Source organism: Fopius arisanus, unplaced genomic scaffold (genome assembly GCF_000806365.1).
Source record: "Fopius arisanus strain USDA-PBARC FA_bdor unplaced genomic scaffold, ASM80636v1 scaffold00091, whole genome shotgun sequence".
Taxonomy (NCBI): domain Eukaryota; kingdom Metazoa; phylum Arthropoda; class Insecta; order Hymenoptera; family Braconidae; genus Fopius; species Fopius arisanus.
In genome coordinates, this window is record NW_011887830.1 from 139,981 (window position 1) to 149,054 (window position 9,074).

Here is a 9,074-nt window from a genome sequence, read left to right on the forward strand (position 1 = left end):
TGAGTCACGATGTATATAGTATATATAGTATATAGCTGCGGGCATTTACGGGAGAGTAGCAAGAGTAGATGGAGGGGTTATATACTTATATACCTTAGGTTAGGTACTTGTCGTTGGGCGAAGGACACACTTCTGAGGGCTCTGTACCCAAGGCTCCAGTATCCACCGAGGACTGGAGATCAACCAACTGAGTAAAAGGGGAACACAGAGACTAAAGGAGACTAAAGAGGCCTTGTTTCTCCTCTCTCGTCGAGGGATACATAATAATAGTAAGAGTATTGCTGGGGATCTTGCGGAGGACTCAAACGATCGCGCAATCATCCTTGCGTACAACCATTCATTTATCGGTTTGAAAAATTATGAGGAAAAAGTGTAATTGCGTGCACCAACTCGTCGAGGGAATGCCTTTTTTTTTTCTTGTTACTACCTTTCAGAATCATCCTTGCTTTTATTTCGAGAATGTGTCTGAAGAAAGGCCTTTCCAGAAATAGTTCGGGAGTGGATTGCGAGGCGTTGAACAATTTACATTTTATGTTTTTTTAGAAAAATTGACAGTTGCGTGGAATATTCTGTTGATTCGAGAAATGTGAGAAATTAATTCACACACGCGAGAAATTAATTCAAATCAATAATTAATTAAATCAAATCTGTAATAATATTCTGGTCTATATTCTATATAATCTTCATTTGCGTTAAATGCGTGAATTTGCAATTTTTCTATATAAAATAACAAAAAAGTTTGAGAAATTCCCGATTGGCTTTTAATAATTACAATTTTAGATACTCTAGGATATAATAAAAATGTAATAATAATAATGAATATCAAGAGATCAATGAAAATTGTTCATTTAAAAAAATGGAAAATTTTTATAAAGAAATAATTATCAGGTAAATCAATCTAAAAACAATTGGATAAAAATTGCTTCTCTTAAACAAATGGCTGTTTAGCAACAATTGTTCTCTCAGTGCACGAGATTCAAGAAATTCTCTAACTGAAAAAAATTTGCAAATCATCAAAGTGAGTAATTTTCTAGAAAGAAATTTCATTGAATTTTTCTTTTCAATAATGAATAATTTTCCAAATTTATCTTATCTGCCGACAATTCAACGATTTAAAAAGAACATGTTCATTTACCCTGCGGCAAAAAAAAATGAATACAAATACCAGGTCTCTACGACATTGACGGTGACATTGGCCAATACTGAAGCAAAAAAGAGAGAGTGAATGGGAAAAAAAATGTTTATCCTGTTGATGGCGACGATGTAGCTACAAAAACAGCTGTTATCGCCAAAAAACCGGCTGTTAATCGTTATCCGAAGAAACATGAATACTTATCAGTCCCATAATGAGTTGACAATCTCTATTGAGAAATTACTGTCATCATCATGGTGACCACCATGAATGCCCTTCGATGAGATTTATTTGCGTGTCGAGACATTATCCCCGGGGATTTTAGGCTGAGGGCAGTGACACGGATTATATTTTTGTTTAGTCTGCACTCTGACCCGCCTTATCGTTCACCGAGGACGTATCCCCTGATATCAAGACAAAAGAATATTTTTTTTACTCGCCTCTCTCTCTCTCACCATTTTTTTTTACGTTCGTACGACTTTATCGACCGTTAGAATCGCTGCTGGTGTGCGAACGTCGAGTCAAGGTCGTGGACTTGCGAATTTAGTTGAGCTGTTGATAGTGGGCGTACTCCACCTAGCGTTACGACCAATGAGACGCCAGGAGAATTTAGGGGATGTGGTGGGGGTAGCCGATGGTTCAGTCGTGTCCAAAGGATCACACGTTACCCTAGGGCAGGACTAGCGTTATCATGAATTCAGATTTATTTTTGCCACTGCCTCAACACGAGACGACAACGAGAGACCAATGTTTGACGGAATAATAATAAAATGGAGAATTTCAACTATTCGGATCAGTCATTCCGCCTTGGGTTACGATTTAGGTCGCGTGAAAGGAGACAAGGAGAGCATAAGTATGGTTTTGTTGTATGTTTATGTGTTGATAGTTTAGTACTATGGTTTAGAGAAGCCGAGAGAAAGTCACCTGCAGGGTGTACACTCTACACGCCTGGCCGTTGGTTTTATGTCGAAACTGTACTTGCGTAACGGCGCATAGGCCGCTTACTGTGGTCTCGCTGTCTGCGTCCCGGCCTCAAGGATTCAGCAGATTAGATTGTTCAATGTTGTTTACTTCAGGTAGCCAGATAACCAGCCAAAAATAATCACACTCCCCGTGGAAAAACCTTTTTTTTATCATTCTGGACCCTCATCCTCTTCCTTTTCAGTTTGTGGACCAAACTTTTGGTCAATATCTCTTGGACGGATAATGCGATAAGGTTCATTTTTTATCACTTTATTCTTATCTTATTCATATCTGTGCCACTTTTTTTTTTTATTTTTGATTCAGAATGGAAGCATTGTTATCGTTAGATTTTAAATGTGCAATTTTTCTAGATTGGAAGAACCGATTTTTCATCAACTTTTCGGTTTCAGTGAAAATCTCGGAATTAAAGGCATATGGCGAAATTTTTGTAATTACCTTTTTTGTAGAACTCATGAAGAGCCACAAAAAAGGTATCACAGAAAATTCGATATCTCGCTTACTTCTCGAGATATTGCCTGGCAAACTCACTGAACCCATACGTCGATTTATTAGTTTACCATTTCACCTCTGAAATGATCAATTAATTAATGAGTTTTTCACTGATTTTGTAAATCAGTGCTGCGGTTTATTACTTGTGGCTTCTGTGGCAATTAATTGAGATAGATAAGAGCAATTTCATCGTTTTTTTCGCAATATTCCGTCTTAATCCGCTGATCAGTTGTGTAAACAATACAGGAAGAAATCTGTAAAGCATTCAACTGATACAGATATTATTCGTTATAAAAACCAAAATTAATTCGACCTGTCCTTAAATTGTCATGACCACGAAAAGTCCCATTGGAATTTGCTATTCGCAATAAATCAATAACGAAATGCTAAACCACAGGATAATTCCATTTTTCTGAAAGTCAGTTTTTAGCCGATACCTCGAAATTGAAGAAACACACGAAATTTTTCCATAAACCTTTTTTACAGAAAAAGATGAGAGCTACAAAAAAGGTATCTATGAAAATATCGTTATCATCCTTCAGTCCCGATATATTTGCTAAAGACTGGCCCAGAAAAAAAGCACTTCTATAGATCACGACTTCGCACCCGAAATTCTATTTGATTTGATCTCAATTTATGCATATCTTGAAAGCCTCGTTGCAGGGATAGATTATTCAGGTTTTCTTGATAAATCAAAAGATATTCGAGAGGAAAAAAACCTCGTGAACGCGCCATAATCGGACGCTCGCCATGTGGAGTGATAAAGGCGCGTAGTTCAAAGATTGTGCAGAGGAAATTGTTATCAGATGAACAAACGTAAATTCAGTTTGTTTAATATCCGGAGGATAGTACACACCCAACGACGGATTTCAGGCCAAGTTTTTTTTTTTAATTTTATTTCTTCCACCGGGAGAATTACCGTTACACCCAACGGGTCATACCTTGGGTTGCAAAGAGGGAGTTGCCTAGGACAACTTGGCAATATGTAAGACTTCAGTTTCAACGTCAGCTAAATTCATACGTTATTCCATGGGTGAGATTTATTTGCAAATGAGATCCAACACGTGCACATGTTATGTCCTTGACTTTCGCCTTTCGGGCTTCGACCGCAAGTGAAAACTTTTGTGGAATATTTTGCTACGTAAATCTCCAATCGATTCTACCAAGGACGCAACAGTCCCTTCACCCAAGTCCCAACCCAATAATTACAGTGGAGAATCAATTTTTTTCAGTCATCCAACACCTCAACAAATTTTTTGGGACTTAATCATTCAATTTTTCGAGGCGTTCGGTCATTTGGGAAGCAGTAATCATTATTATTTCCGTAATATTTCCCTTTAACGATTATTACTTCGTTATATTTTTGCGTGGATTTTCATTGAGTAGAATGGAGTAGTGACGTGTGATTTTTTATCAATTCTTTATCGAGGATTCTGTTAAGTTTTTTAATATTCTCGCCATTTTCTATTTTTAGGTCCACGTGGTACTGAAAATACGGAAAAATCAGGCTTTCATCAATATGATCCCACCAATAATTTCTCTCCATAATTTCCCTGAATTTTCTATTCATTCAGAATTCAATTGCATTTAATGTTGAATTTTTATCGAAACTTCAAGTTTCATTAAAAAATCAATTATCATTTAACATGAAAAATTCTATTGAATTCTCACAAATTCACGAAAAAGAAATTAGTAACTATTTTTTATTAAAATTTAATTCCAATTCCCATAATTGACGTTTCATTTCATTTTTCAATTGACAGTTCCTTCCGCAATAGAATTTTCTTTATATTAATATTATTTATTTATCAACTATTTTCATTTTTCCTAAATTTATTATCTAATTTATTTATTATTCAATCTATTATTTATAATTTTATTTATTATTTATTAATTATTTATTATTTTTTATTTTCCGTTCAGAATGAATTATTTAATCCTCTACTAAATTAATTCAATTACTCCATTTACCCTTTACTAATGATCACATCATTCGATCAATAACAATAATAATACAATCCAAATAATAATAATTCCCATAGTTTAGTTTATAATAATATATCTGAAATTATTATATTCGGAGGATTATTCATGTCAAATATCATGACAAAAATGGGTAGGCGGAAAAAATATCCCCGGAAAAAATAGACAACGAAAAAAATAATTAAATTAAAAAACAATTAAATTAAAAAATAATTAAATTGAGCGAGTTTTAACACGTTTTAAATGTGTAGGATATTTTTTCCCTGGGTCATTTTTTCCGGGATTCACAAAAATGACATGACATAATGACTAATGATTTCATGATTTAAATTTAGAATGCCACAATGATTGCACCAATGAACAGCCCCTCGATGGAAAATCATAAAAATCATGGAAATTCTTATGGTCACGGATGATCAGGTTTTTCCAATGGATTCAAGAAAAACCTGAAGAATCGATCGTATTCTTAAATTTCCTCGAGATCTCGATCGATACATAACAGTACAAACATTATAGGTGTGTAGGGCAACGAACGGATGATGAGAGTCGATGGCCGTATATTCCCCCACTCATAACCATATATATATATATATATGTACATGGATAAATGTGTGATGACATTAGGTAAGAGTGTTATACGAAATTTTGTCGTTTTTGTCCTTGACTTCGACCAAGGGGAAAAAAAATGCAAAATATATTCGAGTGAAAAATATTCTAGTCGCGTCGTCGCCAATTTCGGAGGCGTAGGTCGCGGATGTTTTTAGACTCTGTACCGAGGGGTGTGGAATACTTCATACACGATCCAACAAATGCCCCATGACGTAACGGAAATCAACACTCGAGATGACATAATGTTGTATCGCAAAAATAGCGCGAATATTCTGGCATTGAGGATGCACATCAGAGAACAAAGGATTTGCCCTCGGTTTTGCTGTATAAACAATATATGAATTATCTTCTTGTTTTTAAAGGTAAATTATTTAATAAATAATATTTATTGCTGCTCCCGGAGAGAAGTGGGTAAATTTTTTGGGGTGACTTTTTGCAAATATCTCGGAATTGACTAGAAATATCGGTATTTTTGTAATGACCTTTCTTGTTGCCCACAACTTTGTTTACAAAAAATGTTCTTACAAAAATATCGCTATCTCTCTTTGATCTCGAGATATTAGCTGAAAACTGGAGTGAGTTTTTGAGATGATTTGTTTTTGGGAGTAATAAAAATGTTTAATGATAATGATTATTGCGCTATTTGGTTGGTATTTGTATGTGACAATAAAAAAGCGATTTAAGTTCAAGAAATGATTCATAACTTATTCATAACGGAATAGATTCCTGATAAAAAATCGTTTAAAACAGTGGATTGTTTTTTTAAAAGAAAATAGTGTCTGGTGATGGATTGAAATTATTGGATAAATCTGCGCAATCGATATTGTTATCAATCGACTCCACAAGGATCGATGGAAAAATTCTAGACTTGGCAAGGAAGATTTTTTTTTAATTTACTCTTGATTTGAAATTCGGCATTCTATATATATCTCAGTGGCAGACGTGACCTACACCATTCTCCATTCTTTCATATTTCAAAAATAAAAAAGAAAATTTTTTTAAATAAACAAAAATACATAAAAATGATAATTTAAAACTGCAAACGGCGTAAAAGCCATAGGTAAATCCTCAATCATTTGTTTTAATTTTTAATTAAATCGAAAGAACACTTTAATAATTTTACACGAGTCATCATTCTATGGAATTAATTAAATCATCACGTAGAAACTCGACAATTCAAATTGATCTTGACTATTTAAAAACCGAAGAAATCAATCATCCCCAAATTCTAAAGTAGATCCAAACCAATAATTCAATCCCCAATCGTAAATCAAATGTTAGACTGAATTTAATTGATAGACGAAAACTCAAAAAACGCTCGAATGTATTGAACCATCAAACTATGATCCAAAAAAATCATAAAAAATTGGTCATTCAACGGAAAAATCGTGGATTTTGGAGGTGACAAAATCAGGAATTTATCCGGAAGTCTAAATCGAGCAATTATCAATTAATATATCTACAGACGAGTGGAAGTGATTGAAACGTCATACGATACTCGACCAAACACTTCTCTCCCCCTTTTTCAGGGTGAAAAAAAAAATGATCTACCTCTGGTACCGGTAACTAAATGATATACTGTTGTCTTTTTCCTCGTTCCAGCTATCGCATCATTACGTAAAAAGGAAGAGCACAACGACGAAGCTCATCGGCCGTGAATATCACGTGTGCATCACTGAAAAAATTCTAGTCGACCTCCCTGATAATGAAAGAGCATCTTGTCAAACGATCCCTTCACCTCATGCCAATTGCTAATGAAAATATCACCCCCGATAGGCTATAATGACGATGAATCTTTAAAAATGATTTTTTAATTTTTGGTTGAGGATTTTTTGGAGAAAAAAAATCGTAATGATTTATTTTCATAATTAATCCGAAAAATCCGAGGAACTTTTTGATAATCAGAGAATTAGATAATGTAATATATAATTATTAATATATACACATTAATTCTTGATGGTAATCTAGACCTTCAACTCAATTAAATATTTAACAAACAAAGTTTATTAAATAATTAAAGTATTCCGGAAAGTTCAAATTTATTTATTTATATTTTCTATTTTTAATTTCTCTCATTTTTTTCTCTTCTAAATTCTATTCCATGTGATACTTCAATGTATTATTTCCGCGAATAATTTTCAGACATAGAACCTTTTTTAATTTTTGGTTGAGGACTTTTTGGAGAAAAAATCGTAATGATTTATTTTCATAATTAATCCGAAAAACCCGAGGAACTTTTTGATAACCAGAGAATTAGATAATGTAATATATAATTATTAATATATACATATTAATTCTTGATGGTAATCTCGACCTTCAAGTCAATTAAATATTTAACAAACAAAGTTTGTTAAATGATTAAAATATTTCAGAAAGTTCAAATTTATTTATTTATATTTTCTATTCTTAATTTCTCTCATTTTTTTCTCTTCTAAATTCTATTCCATGTGATATTTCAATGTATTATTTCCGCGAATAATTTTCAGACATATAACCTTGAGCATTCCCCAGTAATCCCCAGGAATATTCATCACTCCGTCTTCATCCAGAAATATTCACGTCCTCACGACAATTAAACAATTGCACCTTGAGCCAACAAATTCCGACCACCAGTTGTCCACAAAAATAAAAAATAAAAAAATAAAAACTGAAAACCAAAAACCATTAGAGTATCTCCAACCGATTGAAACCTCTAATTTTCCAGTCATGCTAAATCGTCCCCTCGAGCATGAAAATACCAGAGATATCCGTGATGGATTCCACGAAAGGGAATGAGAGAGTGAGAGAGAGAGAGAGAAAGAGAGAGAAAAATGAAAACCGGGAAGTGAATGAATTCAAGAACATCATCCCCGAGATCTTAATTTTGGGTAAAGAAAATGGATATCCTTGACCATTAGTACATAAACGCGAAATAAATGATTACCCATCCCAATCCTATGTAAAATATGCAGCTGTACATAATTGTGATGTGCACATGAATCGAGAATGTACACATAACCGAGGCATTTATTGGCTTGGCGCAGTCAGGGCCGCTGTGACCTTAAATGGTCCTCTCCTCTCACCTCTCGTTACCCTTCCTCCTAGGCAAAATTCCCGTGCTACCGCCATCTCTAGTAGTTATATCGAATAGTAACTACCGCCGACCACTGCAAGCTGCCTCATCGTAAAGGCGACACGTGCCACCACCAAGTGACGTCATAACCCCGGCGCAAATTCACCAGTACAGTGTAATGTGCAACTACATACTATGACCTACCATTGCTCTCCTTTGTTCGCCATTTTATTCAGCCCAGATCATACTTGACCCTTACCACCAAGGGTATCACATTTCAATATTACTCACTGTGATATTTACTGTTAAAACATTATCACCTTTAATATTACATTGAAATATCGTCAATGAAATATCGAAATATCATCCGTTGAAATATTTATGATGTGGATATCAGGCGTTATAATATCAATCGTCAGTATAATATATGTCGAAATATTATAGTATTATAGTGGATTGAAAATATCACGTGAAATATTACGTTGAAATATTATCGACTGAAATATCAACCGCCAATATGATATATTATATTGAAAATATTGCGTTAAAATATTATCAACTGAAATATCATCCGTTGAAATATTCATGATCTGAATATCGGGCGTTATAATATCACTTGTCAATATAATATATCTCGAAATATTATAGTATTATATTATATTGAATATATCACGTGAAATATCTCGTCAAAATATTGATGATCTAAATATCAAGTGTTGTAATATCACTTGTCAATATAATATATCTCGAAATATTATAGTATTATATTATATTGAAAATATCACGTGAAATATTTCGTGAAAATATTGATCTGAATATCAGGCG